Raw genomic sequence first — 18,272 nt, 5'->3', positions numbered from 1 at the left:
TAGAGTTAGAACTATGGGGTCCCAGCACAGCAGGGCATGACCAGACACCACTGGATCCTCTTGCGGTCTTGGAGTCCCTGTTTGTGAATCCTCAGTGCAGCCTCCTAAGGTGGGCAGTCCCGTATGTCAGCATGGAGATGCCACCAAACTGCTTCCACAACAGCTGAAACCTTGAAGAGTGAGCATTCAAGCAAAAAAAAAAAAAAAAAGAAAAAGAAAAAGAAAAATCAAAGATACTGCATTGCTTTTCTCAAGTGCTCAAAACCATCACAAAACCTTGCCCATTTTCAAGGGGGAGGAAATTCAATTCCCTCTTCTTGAGGAGGGGAGTGCACAAGAATTTGTACACTTGTTTCACTTTTTATTTTTTAATTTTTTTAATTGAAGTGTAGTTGGTTTACAGTGTTAGTTTTAGGTGTACATCAAAGTGATTCAGTAATACATACATATACTTTTTTTCAGATGCTTTTCCATTATAGGTCATTATAAGAAATTGAATACAGTCCCCTGTGCTCTACAGAAGATGTTTGTTGTTTATCTATTTTATGTGCAGTAATGTATGTCTGTGGACTTGCCTGAAAAGTGGCACAGAGAGTACATGTAACACACAGAGAGGGTAGTGAACCCCAGGTCCTAAATAATCCAAGGTTCTTCCAAACCAGGCATTTCTCCATTTCACTGTGATGGAGTGAGATCAAAGGAAAAAGAGAAAACTCTAAATGACAAGATCGCTCAGTCCAACTGGAGCATTTTTCTTATTAAGTTTTCCAACAACGGTACCAGCTGGAGAAGTAACACAGCATCGCATAATGAAGGTTTGCCTTTGTTGCCCGAAATAATACGTTACAAATTCAACACATAGGCTCTGAATTACAAAGTAACTTATTTTAAAAATGTTAACAGAAACGTTCTCAAAATAGGGGGCTCTTCTGGTCTGGCCATTGTCTGGCTCCTGCTCTTCGCAGGGGTGAGTCGGATCCCTGCTTCTTCGCAATCCCTGGAAGACGCAGCCTTGAAATCGCTCCTTTGTGTTCCCTGCCTTCGTGATTAATGGCCGTTTAAGGTGGTGCACATCCCGCATTGAAGGTAATGGAATTTCATTTCAGTATAAATTTTTAAATTGCAAAAGTGAAACAAGAGAAGCCCCCCTCGGTGGGAGGGGAGCGTCAGCAACTGAGTGACTCCTCCCCGGGAAAGCCAGGCCCAGCCGCGGGCGTCTGTCGCGTCCTGCCAGCGGCGGCCCCACCAGGCGCTCTGGCGCAACCTACAGGCTGGCTGGTTCCCACCCTTTGTTTGCAGACTGTCCCCTCAGTCTCCGCCTGCCTGATGGGACAGAGCAGCAACTTCCGTCTGGCCTCTGTCTTCCCCTCACTTAACCACCCTGCACGTAATTATCAGCATTGACGCTTTACCTTAAGACTCTGCTGGTTTCTCCTTATAGAGAAAGTGTAACAGTCATTTTTTGTTTCACTGCTTCTAAAATGTGTGGTTCCTGATTTGCAGCCCGATCTGCCTCATCATACTTTACCCTTGATTGTCCTTGAGAATTGGGTCGCTGGATTGTGAGGGCTCGTTTACTTCATGTGGGCCACATCTTATTTATCTAATAGCAGCATAAGTAAGACTTCATCAGCTAAGAAGGAAATATGACATATAATGATGTGCAAAACCTTTTCCCTTACTATGATGGCGATTATGCAGAACTATGTATGTGTGTGTGTAAATGGTAAAGTGACAGGCAAATGTGAGGGCAGTTTCCAGGAACATGTCGACTGACATGACGGACCCCAGGAGCACGACTCCCATTTCATAGATAAGGACGTGACGGCCCGGACTGCAGGCAGGATTTCCCACAATGTCACAGCACACCTTTAGGAATGAGGACCACTGGCAATGAATGTTTAATTTTAGTGATGATTGATTGGCTCATAGGGGACATGACCCCATTTTAAAGAATGAAAATGGAAGATGAAAAATCCAATTTACAATTGATGTGAACATTTTTTTGTGGTGTTGGGTAAGGCCGTGAAGAACGGCGTATCTCCACAAGTCAGTTAACTTTTCCACCCCGTGTGATTCTCACTGAGAATGGAGGGAAGGAAAGGGACTTACCTGTACACACCGATAAACAGAAGAGGTGGAAGCAGCATGGACACAAGAGACAAGCAAGAGACATGCTTTAAAGCGTACAGATTTATGAGCAACCACACCTTCCTTTTAAGCAAACAAAGAGTTCTGGAATCAGAAGAGCAGGTGGAATTATGAGTAGTGGGACCCTGCCCTGCTCAGCAGTAACGATTTGAGGGAGAGAGAGGGGAGAAAAAGACCACAGCATAAAGGTTGCCCAGGAAAACTCATGACTCCCCCCAAACACACAGCTAGTCAAGGGCAGAGGTGGAGAATAACTGGGACACGTGACCGCTAGTCTTTGGCTCATTTTCCTTTATCATCCTTGTGACTACACGGAGCCGTTCCAACATCACATCCACAGGAAGTAGGAAACGGCAAAAAAGCAGATGATTCCTGAGCACAAATAATTAAGTTCACACACACGCCCAAACCCATACATATACCCAGAGAGAGAGAGAGAGACAGACAGACAGATAGACAGAGTCAGGTTTCTTTAAACCTTCCCATTTTTCCTTCAATTTAAGGATCTGTGGTGCATTCCATAGCAAATGCATTTTGCATTTTCTAAGCAGAAATACTGTGACTGGATTTACATATCCCTTAACTAAACCGTCCTACCAAGTAGGGGCTCAGTTCTACTTGCTTTTCATGTCTTGGGATCAAAACTGTCTAGAAGAGGAGCTGGTGTGTAGAAGATGCTCAAGACACCATAGCTAGATTGAAGAATGACACGTTTCCTAGTATTTTCACTTACACTTCAAATGTGTACAATGATTTATACAAGTAAGCGGCCTCTGCGGGCAGAACCTGGACAGGTTTCACTGTCGAGTGGTGCACTTGCCGTCACTCTGCCCCACTCCTTGTGGTTGGGTTAAGTGCGTTGCCGTGGCTTAGCCACCAGGGATGAAACAGACTCGGGCATCGTCCAGCCCAGCATAAGGAAGCGTGGCCACGCCAGGGATCTCTTACTGCAAGACAAATTCCCTCGGATTAATTACCTCAGCTTACAACAGCAAATGTGTATTTTCAGACACATGTTCTGAGAGTCAAGCATCCAGGAGGGGACTAGCTGGGTGATTCAAACTCAGGATCTCTCGTGGTTGGCCAAGGATGTGGTAGCTTGGAGGTAATCCAGCGAAGAGAGGGACGAGAAAGACACGGCATCTTTTATGCCCCAATCTTGGACATCACACAGTCTCTCTTCTGCCGCGTTCTGTTTGTTAAGAGAGTGTCATGAAATATAGCCTACATTTAAAGGGAGGGGAATTAGGAAGAGCGTTTGAAGAAGAGATTACCAAAGAATCTGTGGGTATATAATTTAAATAACCGAAATAGGACCGCCAGTCCTTCCAAGTGGGATTCGGATTGTTTTATGCTTTACCGTGTATATACACACATATTACATTAAGGACTTTTTTTCAGAAGATAGTTTGCAATTTATGAGAGAGAGTTGGAAATCTAAATGCAACTATGATGCCCCACACGAGAAAGGATGCCAAACACACTAAAAAAGAAAATATTGGCACAGCGAAGAAGAATGAGGAGCGGCTTGGCTCCAAAGCAGAGGAAAGGGAGGAGTCCATATTAACAAGCATAATAACGAATGCACAAGTAATCGCACACATTAGTATATTTGCCTCCATTCCCACCCCAACTCCAGGCAACTGGATTTGATGACAGTGGCCATCGCATACACACCCTCTAATTTATCCACACACCAGAAGGTAGTGACAAAATGCAAAAGAGGACAACATAACCTTTCCCTGATTGCCACCTGCTCGCTGCGCGTCCCTTTGTCTTTGCACCAGTGTTTCACAGATTGGCTGCATGTATCAGCAAAGCACCGACCAGCTACATCGGTTGTGCGTTGCAAGTCTGCCAACAATTAGTGAAAACACAGGAAGCCATATTTAAAATACACATGGCTGGCTTCATCGATTGCCCTGTGAAACCCCTAAAAAAGGGATGTGTGTGTAGAATTAACCTGAACACATTTATGCTTTTAAATGTTTGTTTTTTTTTAAACCAACACAAATTAAATGTCTCCAGAAGAGTGGACAAACTAGTGTCCCCAAGCTAAAAATGACTGTATGAGTGTGTGAGAACGCCAGCAGAACAGTATCGGACCCCAGCAAACGTGCGCACTTTTGCTAGTTGTGAACACCTTCCCAGAGCTCCGTGACAGAACTGGGGAGTGAACTGTTTTCATCGTGTTCATTTCCCTGCTGAAACTTGGTTACTTACCACAGGGGTCCGGACCACTGCTGAGGTCTAGTCCATAATTAGGGACGTGTGAAGCAGAACCAAAAGCAGCCTCATTCTCACCGTGTGGAAACTTTCCTGAAATGGGAAGTTCCCCAAATTAAGGGTCCTGCCCTTTATCAACTGTTGAAAGCAGCAATCCTGCTCAGCGCACTTTGAGGAGATGAGGATACAGAGGCAGAATTTAGTGCTGCCGTAAAATGTTTCACAATCTGCTTCTGCCAACCTAAGAGCAATTACACAATCTAAGTGAAATTTATCGTTTTTTTTTTTTTCTTCCTTGCTCCACGATGGTTCACGGCTGACACGAGCCCCCGGGACCCCTGCACCTTCTGCAGTCTCGTGAGTTTGCCCGGCGTGTGGGGTCAACCACAGCTATACTCAGTACGTAGAGGGACACAGTATGACGACCGAGAGGCTGAAATATGAGTCGGCCGACATGTGTTACGGGGGATCGGGAACCATGAATCCAATGTGATTCCCAGAGTATCCTCTCGAGGCTGGAGAACAGGCAAGGCTGTAATCTAATTAACTTTCATTTGGGGGAATGCAGGTGTTTTGGCTGGTTTTACCGTGTGCAGTGGTGAATTTGTGTAACTTTGAAAAGATAAATTAACCTCAGTGCACCTCAGCCTTGTCTATAAATTACTTACTTCATAAGGTTGATGTGAAAATTAAATGCAATAATGTCTTCAATTGCTTATCTTGCTCCTTGATGCCTAGTAAACATACAGTAAACAGTGTGAGATGTAATTGTTGTTTATTGTTTTATTTTATTCAAAGATACTGGGATAAGGATTACAAAGAGGAACGGACTGGCTAAACAATGACATTTAGTCATATGGTCAACCTTTATGGCCCTGAGTGCTCTTAGACGTAATTTATTATTTTTTAACCTTTAAATAAGTCATTCTCAAGATTGATAGACCTTCAATACACTTACATGTATTCTAAATCCAGCGTGACTTGAATGTTGGCCCGTGGACTGGTACAGTCCAAAAAAATGTTCATTCCTGGTCTGCAGTGAAGCAGCTTTAGAAGTGGAAAATAGTTTTTAGACATGCATATCCCAGTCTGATCTCTCCCTGCCATGCAAGCATGTGATTAGTGAACTTCTCTTGTTGTACAGTGTTTTGTAAAAGCACCAATCTGTGCTGGAGTGGAAAGTAAATAAAACTGATCCATTACCACAGAAATCTGAGGAGCACTGCTCCAGTGTAGACCCAATGGATTGCCAAGGGCTTTGCAGGGTGAACTTAAAACCTGTCCAAGTCTCTGTAATGAGTTCTGAATATGGTTGCTCTGAACCAGAATAGAATCTCTAATTTTATTTAATCCTATTTTGTCCAAATTGCAAAGAAGGTAGCATTAAGGAGTCACTATTATAAGAATCTAATATGTCCAAGGCTGACCACAGAAATCAGTTATCTAGCAGGCAAGCAGAGACAAATGACCAATTACTGTGTTCAAATTTTCATCAAAGTATAGGACAGGAATCCATCTAAAAATCACAAGTGCCAGGATATGAAAGAAACTGGATGCCAACACAAAACTCTTCTAGGTCACAGACTACTTTGTCCCCTATCACTTCCAAAAACTAGTGACAAAGAGTTCAAAGCCCTGAATCCACAAACGGAGAGGAGTAGAAACACTTAATTAAAGTGGGGAAGTGAGCTGGCAAGGACCTAGGAAATTCCTGGAAATTTGCTGTCAGGGTTGATGGATGCTAAAGTTCTGAGAGTCTGAGTAAAGAATGTGCTACCACTGCACTGCTAAGGTGACAGGTGTTTTTAGCCAAAATGTGCCCTTCACCTTAGCAAGTGAAAATCAATTTTCTCTAGTATCGCCATAACATGCAATTTCTGTTCTTAACTGCTCCTTTCAGATAGACGTCAATGGTCAATACACTTGTTCCTTCCAAGCCCTAAATTAAAACTCATTCTTTCTATGTGCAAACCTATGAGTTGAATGAGTAAGGAAAGTAGATAAGAAAAATTATGAATTAGGCAACAGAGATGGATCAAAACCATTAGATACAGAGGCCTTACTTAGAGGATCCAGATACAGGTCATTCAATGTCTTTTCTAAAATGAAATCTTCAGGAATTAAACCTCCAGCCCTATCTTACCTTAAGAAATCTCATTCTGTATCTCCCGTTTTTGGGAGGACATTCTTGCTTGGATCTCTCACCAATACTTCAAAGTCATGAACATACTTAAAATTAGACTCACGTTTCAAACCAACTTTTTCACCCCCCTGAGTTTCTCGTTTTAAAGGTGACATCACTAACTTCCGTCCATCAGGGCTGGGAGCCTCTGAGCCCGTGCATCATCAGTCACTGAATCTGTCTGATCTTCCTTGGACGTATCACTCTGGCCAGCCTCCTCTTTCCAGAGTGAAGTCTCCTGCCTGTCTGGACATTTGCCCTTTTCCGGATGAAAGTTTCCCTGCCTTCTGTGCCTCTGTGTAATAAGAGGGTTAAGTTTTCTAGTTCATGTGCGTTTTGTGTGCTGAAGGCATTTTTGGAATGCTTCATCGTATTGAGAGGATGGTGAGTCTGTGCGGGACTTGTAAGATGAAGTCGTTCATAGCCATTATTAAAGTCTGCAGTTCTCTGCAGTTGTGAGATCAATTCTCAGTCCTGGAAGCTGAGAAGGTGGGCAGTATGCAGTAGAGCAGTGCGATTTCTCATTCCCTGGCACTGTCGCTGTCTCTTGGAGCTCTCTGTGCTTTGAGGCAGACAGACGTTCAGGTGGGGGCCATCTTGTGGGGGCAGCGAAGTGAAACCCACCGCACAGAGGAAGACTGGGCGCCAGGGGGGAAAAGGCCCTCGTAACAAACCACACCCTGATAAAATTAGGGTGCATCTCCTACCCCAAAGCGTATGGAATTGATATTATCTGTATTTGTTTTTCTTGTGTTATTACCTCCTCCTCAGTACAATCAATAGCAAGTTCTCCCCCTCGCTGTGGCCCTGAAGAGCAGCCGTCAGAGAAGGGATGCTGTTCTTTGGCAGCTGGTGCGTTAGCCGGTGCAATTAGTCCCATGGGGAAGGACACTCTGAAGTCCACTGGGGAACTCTCCTTTCTCTGCTGACCTTGGAACACCCATGTTTAATGTCATTAATCGCAGTAAATTTCCTTCCCACACGCCTCTGTGCAAAAATGATCAGTAGCTTCAGATTACCTAGAGTAGTGATTTTCAAACTGTCCTGTGGATTCCTACAGTTCCATTGGTGTGACGTAGGGCCATCTGGGGAGGGGCTAAGGAGGCAGGGCTTCATCTCCTAATGTTGCTTTAACCAGCCTCCCTCTCCCCTCCTTTCTCTCTCTCTCCTCCTTCCTCCCTCCCTCTCTTTCTCTCTTACAATTTGTGGCTCTGCTTAAACTTTCTTTCCAAAGAGACTTTTGGAACTACAAGTTAAAAAATAGCAAGAACAACAAAATACAAGTTTAAAACCCAGTAACCAAGAGAGAAACAACCACATTCTTCAGTCAAGCATCTGTGGCTATAAATAATCTGGAGTAAATGCACCTGGCCTATATTTCACGGGTTATCTCTTCTAGTGGCAGAATTCTATTATTTATATACACTATAAAGTCCTATGTAAACTGGACTATCCATTGCTACCAGACACAGTTTTGATTTCCAGCCTGAGGTTTTGTTCACAAATTACCCTCTTCCTTGATGTGTTCTTCCCTCAAAACTCATTTAAGCTTTTCTCAGCCTTCTGCCATTTTTCATAGATTCTTCTGCTCGCTGCATGAAAAAGCATGCTATGTAAAATCATCTTTCAACTGTAAATCATTATTATGACTTTTTTTCTCTCTCTAACTTTAATCACTGTCATGTCTGGACTTTCAACTGTTACCTCTATCTGCTTCCCCTTTCATTTGGTGTTTTTGTCTTGGAAGCAAATAGATCTTTCAACATGTGTACTGCTGTGGCATTCAGGGTTTTACTTCCAACATACACCAACTAATGTTTCATTAAATTACCTGAAGCGTGTCATTTTTATCAGAGATCATAAGCAAAATTGTCAAAAGTGTCAAATTGTGTTTATGAAGCTTAAAATAAAGGCAAGCTGTGCATGTGACCCTCAGAAATATTTGGAATGAAGACACTATTGAAAGTATCACCCAAATGATGCTACTGAGTGACTTTCATTTGTGCTACGCAAGAGGTATCTCTCTGCTATTCAAGGAAATAATTCGTTTTCAGTTCTGACTTTAGGCAGGACATGCTTCTTCTCCTGCTTAAGACTCAAAACTCTCTCATTGCACAGGAAGTAGTTAATATTTATCTCACTGAAAGTACGTTGTTATTAGCACAGAGACTCCAGATAGAAAATATTCTGATCTGAGATTATTGCATAGTAGCTCATGGGGTTACTCATGGAATTAAACAAACAAGACCTAAAAGTTATCCATGTTTGACAATGACGACTCTGAAGCAAGAAGCCAGTTTTCCAGGACAGACACACAGGGCATTTTTGGAAGAAGAACCTCTTTCCAAGCAGAGTCCTCCCTAGCTGGAATGTGCCCGTATCCACTTCTAAGGGTTGTCTCTAATCACTGGTGATGACTGACAGACACCAGAATCTTCTGTGTATCCTTTATTGGTAGTTGTAAATGATTTTAAATAGTAAATGCTGTAATTATAGGAATATTTATAGTCATAATTACGGTCACAGTTATAATTGCTATATATTTATAATTATGATTAAATTTATAATTATAGTCACATTTATAGTTCTTGTTAAACTTCCAGCTCCACAGTGGATGATCTGTAAATTTAACCACTGAAACCCCAACATTGAGTTCACCGCCTAGAACATGGTAAGCTTTGCACACATGTTGGAATAGAATCAAGTTTACCGAATGTGAATTTAATTATCCTCACAATATAATTTTGCCATTCTCTAAAATAGAAAGTTACTACTGAGGCATTTAGAAAACACTGATGCTTGAACACAATGAATCTGATCACGGTAGGTCTGAGTTATTGGTGTTCCAGATGGACACAGCCAAATAAAAATGACCTAGATAAATAATTTGGTCTTATTAGAATCCATAGCTGTTGGGGTGCTATGTTTTTTGGCCTTAAAGGTTTGATTTTTTTCTTATATCATGTCAGCTTGTCAGGAATCCTTAAAAACAGTTAAATGGACAAATTATATGACTAATAATGAAAATATCAACATAATTATTGCTAATAATTTGTATATATTATGATTTTTCAGTATGTGGCAACTCACAGGCACAATCGTATGTGCATATCTGTGATATTTTTATCTATTTCAAAGTATTTGTGCATATTCACATGGCCTCAGGCAGAGTGGACATTTTGCCCAGCCATATTCCAAAGTTCTGGGTCAGGTAAGAGGCAACGTGCCTCGTAAGGACGGTCCTATGTAGTTGGTGGGAATCTGTCCTAAACTATTTCTAAATTGTTCACAAAGTCCTTTGGTCTGACACAGGTACCATGTTGGAAGGAAATGCTGTGAATCCCGAAATCCAAGAGGGTCCAAAATCACAGGGAACTGGTACACACAATGTTTGGAAATAAGAAACAGAAACATATGGTCTCGGAGAAGGAGAGCGCCCGGAGTCAAAAGTTTCCGTGGCATCCTGTCATCTTCATCGCACCAGCGTGACTTCCTCTTCCCCAGCAAGCCCCACGCTTCCCCCCGGCAGCAGCAGCACTCCCCAAACCTCAAGCACGTGTCTTCCCAGCGTTAGCACCCCTGCTCCATCAATAGTCTTGTTAGTTCACTTATGGGGGGGGGTCTCATTCCACAAGCTTGATGGGGACAACGAAATGCCACATTACTTAATTCCAATCAAATCAAATAAATCTGAAGCCAACACTTCCTCTCATTAGAGCAATGGGTTGTCTACACTCAGTAACTTTTAGAAACATTTCATCCTACCTGAAGATAGACAGACAGACAGACAGACGGCCCTAACCCACCACATTTGCTATGGGTATCATCCCCGTCTGAGAGAGCATCGTCAAAGAGCTCTTCCTTGTCTGAGGAGCCGTGCCCCCTCCATGATGAGCTTAAGCAAAACATTACAGCGCCACCTCCAGGGGGCACCGCACACATTTCCTCGCACTTCCAAGACTGCACCTTCTCTCCAGGGTCCTGAGCCTGGAACAGAGATCTCTTTCCTTACAGAATGTGAAGACCTCAGTTCCTGCCTGGTCTCTGAAATACCCAACAATTACATTTCCATTCTGCCTCTTTCCTTCCCTCCATACGTGTGGCCCCTGAGCCCCGTCAGACCTGCCCACTCTCACGGGCAGGGATGTCAGAAGGGCCATCTATCTTCTTGACAGGAAGGGAAGAGAACCGTAAGAAAAAATACACACACGTTAGTATTTCAGTCAATTATCTTCCCACATTGCAATTTATCATACGGATAGGCAGAATAGGTTTTCCTCACCTTTCATAAGAAAGAGGTTGCAAGGACCCCCAAGACAGGCAGCATCCTTTTCCCTGCACTTATCCATGAGAAAGGAGAAAATGCAGTTTGCTGAGACTTTATCTCTACCACAAAAGCTTTAGTTAAGACAAAAATAGAACAAATTGATAAGCCAAGGAATTCAGCATTTACTACATTTAAGTTCTTCATTGATTCCAGTTAAAAATACTAGTTAGGAATAACAAAAGGAGAGAAAGAGTAGACCCTGAAGCCCTTTATTTTTCATCCATGTCTGCTTCCATATTAATTGTAATTCTTCACATAATTAACATTTCTTTTTATATTATCAATGCAATTTTTAAAATTTTCTGTATATTACTCTTCTTGCTTCTCTCATTTTTTTGTTAATGACAGAGTTAGAGGAAAAAAAGAGACTACTTCCTTATCTTTAGAATTCTTTTTGTCTTTGGAGACTGTTACTTAATGTGTGATGTGATGTAAATTCCCTTTTACTGGGACAGCTAATAATAACATTAGTTAATTTATGACTGGAATGCAATCAACCTGGTATTTTAACTTGGAATATAGTTATAATAAGTGTCTGTATGCATTTGTGAATTTAAATATTTTCAGTTAATCAAATTATATTTAATTTCAGCCTGGGATAGAGCTGTGGTTTGGCAACCTCTCCAGTGACAATGACAAACCGGAGGAACACAGCCAGCTACAAAATTGCCACTTACTGAACTCCTCGTCAATTTGCTTCTGTGTTCTTTGAAAAGAGTGATTTCATAGCATTTTCTCTACAGCCTTAATGCCCTCTGTAAGATAAATACCCTGCGAAATGATCACATCTGCTTTCTTTTGGCCCACAAAATGCTTAGTCAAAGAAATAAGCCACCATAGCTGCTTTCCGCACTTGACATTAAATCAAATTTGGTGGCAAAGGAACATTGACGATCAAATTGTGTGTGCTGTTCATATAACTTGCATTGCTTCAAAAGTCATTGATTTCCCCAAGGTCCTTCAGAGCAGTTACTTTCTCATTTATGTATTTATTCATTCATTTGTTTTTGATTCATTCAACAAATATTTATCAGATGTTTACCGTGTGCCAGGCATTGTGCTAAGTGTTGTAGATACAAAGATTACTAAGGCACAGTTCCTGCTCTCAAAGAGTTTGCCTCCTATTAGGAGAGACAGATGTAACTGAAGAAGTGACAAACGCAGTGTAATCAGAGGGATGAGGGTGGAAGGTGGTACCAAGACATCAAAAGAAGTATGATTCACTCTGTCAGGGCCTGAGGGTATCAGGGAGAGCTTTACAGATGAGGACCCCCTCAAGCAGGGTCTGGAGGATGAATTTTTAAGGTGGACTAGAATGAGGAGGACACATTGGTATTAACAGAGGAGCTGGACATAGCTCTGATGGAACCGGAAGAAAAAATATGACTTGCCAGTGTCGATGAATAAGGTTGGAGACGTGAGCAGACAGTGGACTTCATTACATGTAAAGCCAAGGAGTCCAGACATTGTCCTGGAGATGGAAAACTATTGGAGGGTTTTGCTGGTGAGGCGAAGGTGTAACGTAATCTAAGTCGTATTTTTAAAAGATTATTCTCATGGCGGTGACCATGATAACCAGTATTAGATTCAGGGGGACCAGTGACCAAAGTCTTAAGTCCAATAGGGTCTTTCAGGGGTTACTTTTTTTTCACCTTTGTATAAAATTGGAGATTATTGTCCACTTTTCCTTAATACAACTCTTCTCCTGTGGATTCCATAAACCCTTTTTTAGTTTTCACCTTATATCTCAGCAGGACATTTCTCACTTCAACTCAGTGATTCTCCGGATAATAAAGACAAGAAACATGAAGGATTTAGTGAAAGTAAGAATAATAGGAATATTAAGGTACAAGATACAAATGTTTGTTTATGAGAATCAGGTAAATTACTGGTAGAAGTTAACTGTATTATACCCAAGAATAATTTTTTATTTTATAAAAATAAATAATTACTTTCTAAAGTAAAATTTGCAAGAGTATTGACATTTGCCTTTTTTTTAAGTATCTTAACTTTCACCATTGGTTTTTATATTATAAAATATTAAACAAAAATGATTCTGTTGCATGTGTTCAAACTTACATTTTTATAGGAACATTCATTTCTTTTGCCTTGAAAACAAGGATATAACCCAGAGAGGAAATTATAAGCTGTATATTCTGTTGGCATTTCATTTATTGCATGTGACCTTCAAGAACACAATTCACGTATAACCAAACGTATTTGGTTCCTGCAATTAAAGCAAAAACACATTGATTACGTCCATCTCTAAACATCACTGCCTGTGGAAGGTGCTTGTGTCTAGCTCATGCAAATTTCACCCAAATAAGGGACATTTGACACTATAAAATAGTTTCACCAAAACTCTGTTATGAATTTTAGAAGACCAGAAATGAACAAAAGTAATTTTAAAAAATGGTTGAACATTAACTTAGACTACAGCTCCTTTTAATAAATGCACGTGAAAAGATAAAAACACTACAAAAGATTTTTATAATGTACACTCAATGTCCTTCCTCATTCTAGTTTAAAGTGAAGGTATCCGGTAAAGGATGACAATGTAATAAAATATGGCCACTGTATAGATCTTGATGCTTTTTCTTTCCTGGAATATTAAATATCACTCTCTCTATAGTGACTTTTTACCAATCATCTCATTAAACTTTCACAAACATTAGAACTTCAAAAAGAGAAAGAATTGACCAAGTAAAACTATGAAACTTTAACAATAACAAAACATTAAATTGACAAATGATATATGAATTCAAAGTACCACTGACAAAAATATTTACAGTCAAATATTTAATCAGTAAAATATATCCATAAGACAAATACCCTAATTAAAATGTGCAGTCATAATAAATTTTAAGAAATACTTCCACATGCCAGCAGAGATTTGACAAAAAATATTTGATATCATTAAGAACAAACAATATCAAGATAGAATATTATGTGCCAATTCAATTTGTAAAGATGTAAAGAATGTCTTTCCTCTATTGCACATGGCTGCCTCCACTGTCATGGGTTACTTGATCATAAGTGTGTGGATTTACTTCTGGGCGCTCTATTCTGCCCTGTTGATCCATATGTCTGTTTTGTGCCAGTGCCATACTGTTTTGATTACCAGAGCTGTGCAATATAGTCTGAAGTCAGGCAGCATGATATCTGTTCTTTCTCAAGGTTGCTTTGCTCTTCCTCCAGCTTTGTTCTTTCTGAAGTTCCCTTTGACTCCCCAGGGTCTATTGTGGTTCACAAATTTTAGGATTATTTGTTCTAGTTCTGTGAAAAACGCCATGGGTATTTTGATACGGATTGCATTGAATCTACACATTGCTTTGTAACAATATTAATTCATGCAATAGTGAACAATATATATCTTTTCATTTATTTATGTTGTCTTCAATTTCTTTTATCAATGTCATACAGTTTTTTTTTTTGTCTCCTTGGTTAAATTAAATCCTAGGTATTTTTTCTTTTCATTTGATTAAATGAGATTGTTTTCTTAATTTCTCCTTCTAATAGTTATTATTAGTGTATAGAAATACAACACATCTCTGTATTATTTTTTACCCTGAAATTTCACTGAATTTTTTTATTAGGTCTAATTGATTTTGGTGGAATCTTTAGGTTTTTCCATATAGTGTATTATGTCATATGCAAATAGTGACAATTTTCATTCTTCCCATCCAATTTGGATGTCTTTATTTATTTTTCTTATCTGAGTGTTTTGGCGAGGACTTCCAATAATATGTTAAATAGTCTTGGCAAGAATAGTCTTGTTCCTCATCTTAGAGGAAACGCTTTCAGCTTTTCACCACAGAGGAAGATGTTAGCTGTGGTTTTGTCATAAATTGCCTTTACTATATGAGATATTTTCCCTCTACAACAACTTTGTTGAGGGATTTTTTTTTAATCACAAACAGATGTTGAATTTTGACAAATATTTTGACAAAACATACAAATGATTGATAGGCACATGAAAAAATGCTCAATATCACTAATTATCAGAGAAATGCAAACCAAAACTACAATGAGGTATCACCTCATACCAGTGAGATTGGCCATCATCAAAAGTCCACAAACTATAAATGCTGGAGAAGCTGTGGAGAAAAGGGAACACTCCTGCACTGCTGGTGGGAATGCAGTTTGGTGCAGCCACTATGGAAAGCAGTATGGAGATTCCTCAAAAGACTAGGAATAGACTTACCATATGACCCAGTCATCCTGCTCCTGGGCATAAATCCAGAAGGAACCCTACTTCAAAATGACACCTGCACCCCAATGTTCATGGCAGCACTATTTACAATAGCCAAGACATGGAGACAGCCTAAATGTCCATCAACAGATGACTGGATAAAGAAGCTGTGGTATATTTGTACAATGGAATACTATTCAGCCATTAAAAAGAATAAAATAATGCCATTTGCAGCAACATGGATGGACTTCATTCTAAGCGAAGTAAACCATGAAGAGAAAGGAAACAACCATATGATATCACTTATATGTAGAATTTATAATAAAAAAGGCAAACTTATTTACAAAACAGAAAGACTCACAGACATAGAAAACAAACTTATGTTTACTTGGGGGGAAAAGGGGCTTGAAGGGATAAATTGGGAGTTTGAGATTTGCAGATACAAACTACTTTAAAAATAGATAAACAACAAGTTCATACTATATAGCACAGGGAACTAGACTCAGTATCTTACGGTAACCTATGGTGGAAAAGAATATGAAAACAAAGCTATGTATGTTCATGTATGACTGAAGCATTGTGCTGTGCACCAGAAATTGACACAACATTGTAAACTGACTATGTATTTTACTGTATCTTATTGTATACTTCAGTAGAACTGACTATGTATTGTGTTTTATTGTATAGTTCAATAATAAATATATTCATTTTAAAAAGAACATTTGGGGGAATATCAATGGAAAATAAAGAAGAATCATGATCATAACGAAGACCTTAAAACCAAACAGGGAAAATCACCAACACAGATCAGAGGCAAAATAAAATAGCTCATGATTAAGAAGACTCTTATTTACCATTAAGGAAATAAACAAAACAAAAAATGATATACAAAAATGGGATTTTCCAGATAATGAAAGCTTTGCCAAAGGAGGTTTACAAGGACAAAGGATCAAAATGTTCATGTAAGCTTTGCCCAAGGAGAAGGCACCTTGCTTTGTGACAGAATGGGTTGCTTGTAACGGATACTGTAATGTCATTATACCCATGATTCAGAGAAGGGAAGGACAATAGCTACATTAAAGGAAAGTTACATAAAGAAGGAAAGAAATCAACTCTTAGTTTTGCCTAAGCATGAAGGAACAATAATTAAAAGTTAAATATTTTATTACAAATTAGGCATTTCCAAAAATTAGCATTTTACTGATATAAAATGAAATGAGCTAAGCTCTGAGATTGTTATTCACTTCTCGCTCGCTTTGTTTCAACAATGGTGGAGCGAATGTTGCTGGTGTTACTGTGGATTTCTTTATCAGATAAGATGAATTAGATAGTTTTCACCATTCTTCAGATTTAAAGATTGTTTGTTCCATGAAACATGTATAGAGAATATTCTGATCTCAGCTGGAACTAAAAGCTTAACTTTCCCAGTTCAATTGCAAAGGCATAAAAATCCAGCCCATTAAAGCCCATGGACTGTAAAATCTCTTCTTTATCCTCATAGGAAGGGCTAGAGCAGGGCTGCCCAACAGAAATATCACATCAGCCACAACATAGTGTCCCATTTTCTAATGGCAGCATTTTAAAAAGTAAAAAGAAACATTTTTAGTCAATGATGACATTTTACTAATGTATTTGATTTCTCCCAAAGTATCAAACTATGATCATTTCCATAAATAATAAATATGTTAAAACTACCGATGACCTATTTTACAATATTTTTTGTATTGAGTCTTCAAAGTCTGATGTGTATTTTACATTTAAAGAATACGTCAATTTAAACAATTTTTTTTACTGTAATACCAGTTACATTTAATTATTTTACTGAGGTAAGAGCCCTTAGGAGATCTACTTTCTTTACAATTTTAATATACAGTTTTGTTAACTATAGGCTTAATATTGTACAGCGGATCTCAGAATTTATTCATCTTGAAACTTTCTGCACATTGAACAGTGACTTCCAATTTCCTCCTCCTCTCAGCCCCTGGCAATCACCATCTACCCCCTATTTCTATGATTCTATTTTAGATCAGAAGGAAGAATTTGTAAACTCGAGGACAGATAATGTGAAATTAAACAGTCGGAAGAGCAAACAGGAAAAAAATTAAGTAGAAAGAAGAAAACTTGAGGAAGATGTACACTTACATTTCACAAATTTACAGTTAAAAACGTAGATTCTTATACCTAAGTTGTTCAGACCTTAAAGTTTTCCGATTCCTGAATCGCATAGCAGTTTTTAAAGTCGAGTGCAAAATAATTGAAACAAAGTAAAATTTGCAACTCAGACTTTCAGCTCAAATGCATCAAATTGCACACATTGACTATGGGCAGTTCCTGGCAGACCATTTGTACCTCAATAAAATCTCAGACCTTCAGCTGCAGCAGACGCGAGTTCTCAGCGGCCGCATGTGCTTGAGTGGCTGCTTTGTTAGACAGAAGAGGGCTCGAAGCACCCGGCTGTCTCCACCACCGCGGGGAGCCCTGGGGAACTTCCCTTGATGGGCTGGTTGGGAAGAACTGAAAAGGATGCTCTAGAGCGGAGCTGAAATGGGAATTACAGTCAAGAGCCATTACTCTAGGAGAACTGAACTTCTTCCTACTCCCCAAACATGTTATTTTAGCTTTTTCATGCCCTTTTTTTTTCCCCCTAAGAATGTTGTCTATTTCTTATTATCGTCAAGATACTGACCTTGTCCGTGTTTTTATATGGGCTCTGTGAAACCTGTGACTTTGCCGTATTTTTACCTGAAAGAAATACACAAGCATTTATTATTCAGTTAGCACTGCACGATCTGCATGTCGTTTAATATACATGACAAATCTGTGACGTGACATGTGAGGAAATGGCAGCCCAGCAAGGGTGAGCAGCTGGGAAGCATCAGGACCAGAAATCAGACCGCTCACCTGTGCTGAACTAGACTCTTAATCGACACTGTGACACGGTATTGGACAGTGTGGACCACCGACCACAGGAGGAGGCACAAGAGCAGATGAGGCCATGGAGGACAGCCACGGAAACTCACTCTGCTCGTAACACGCGGGGGAAGTGTCCACTGCCCACACACACACAAAGTCGGTCGCTGCAGTTGAGGGATGGGAGACAGGGTTAGGGAACGCTTATAAACTGGATGCCTGCACTTGCATTACTAATGTTAGTTAAATAAGCAAGGGTATTAAAGACAGAAGCATCCTGCATT

Source organism: Camelus bactrianus, chromosome 28 (assembly GCF_048773025.1).
Source record: "Camelus bactrianus isolate YW-2024 breed Bactrian camel chromosome 28, ASM4877302v1, whole genome shotgun sequence".
NCBI lineage: Eukaryota > Metazoa > Chordata > Mammalia > Artiodactyla > Camelidae > Camelus > Camelus bactrianus.
This window is presented reverse-complemented; position numbering follows the sequence as displayed.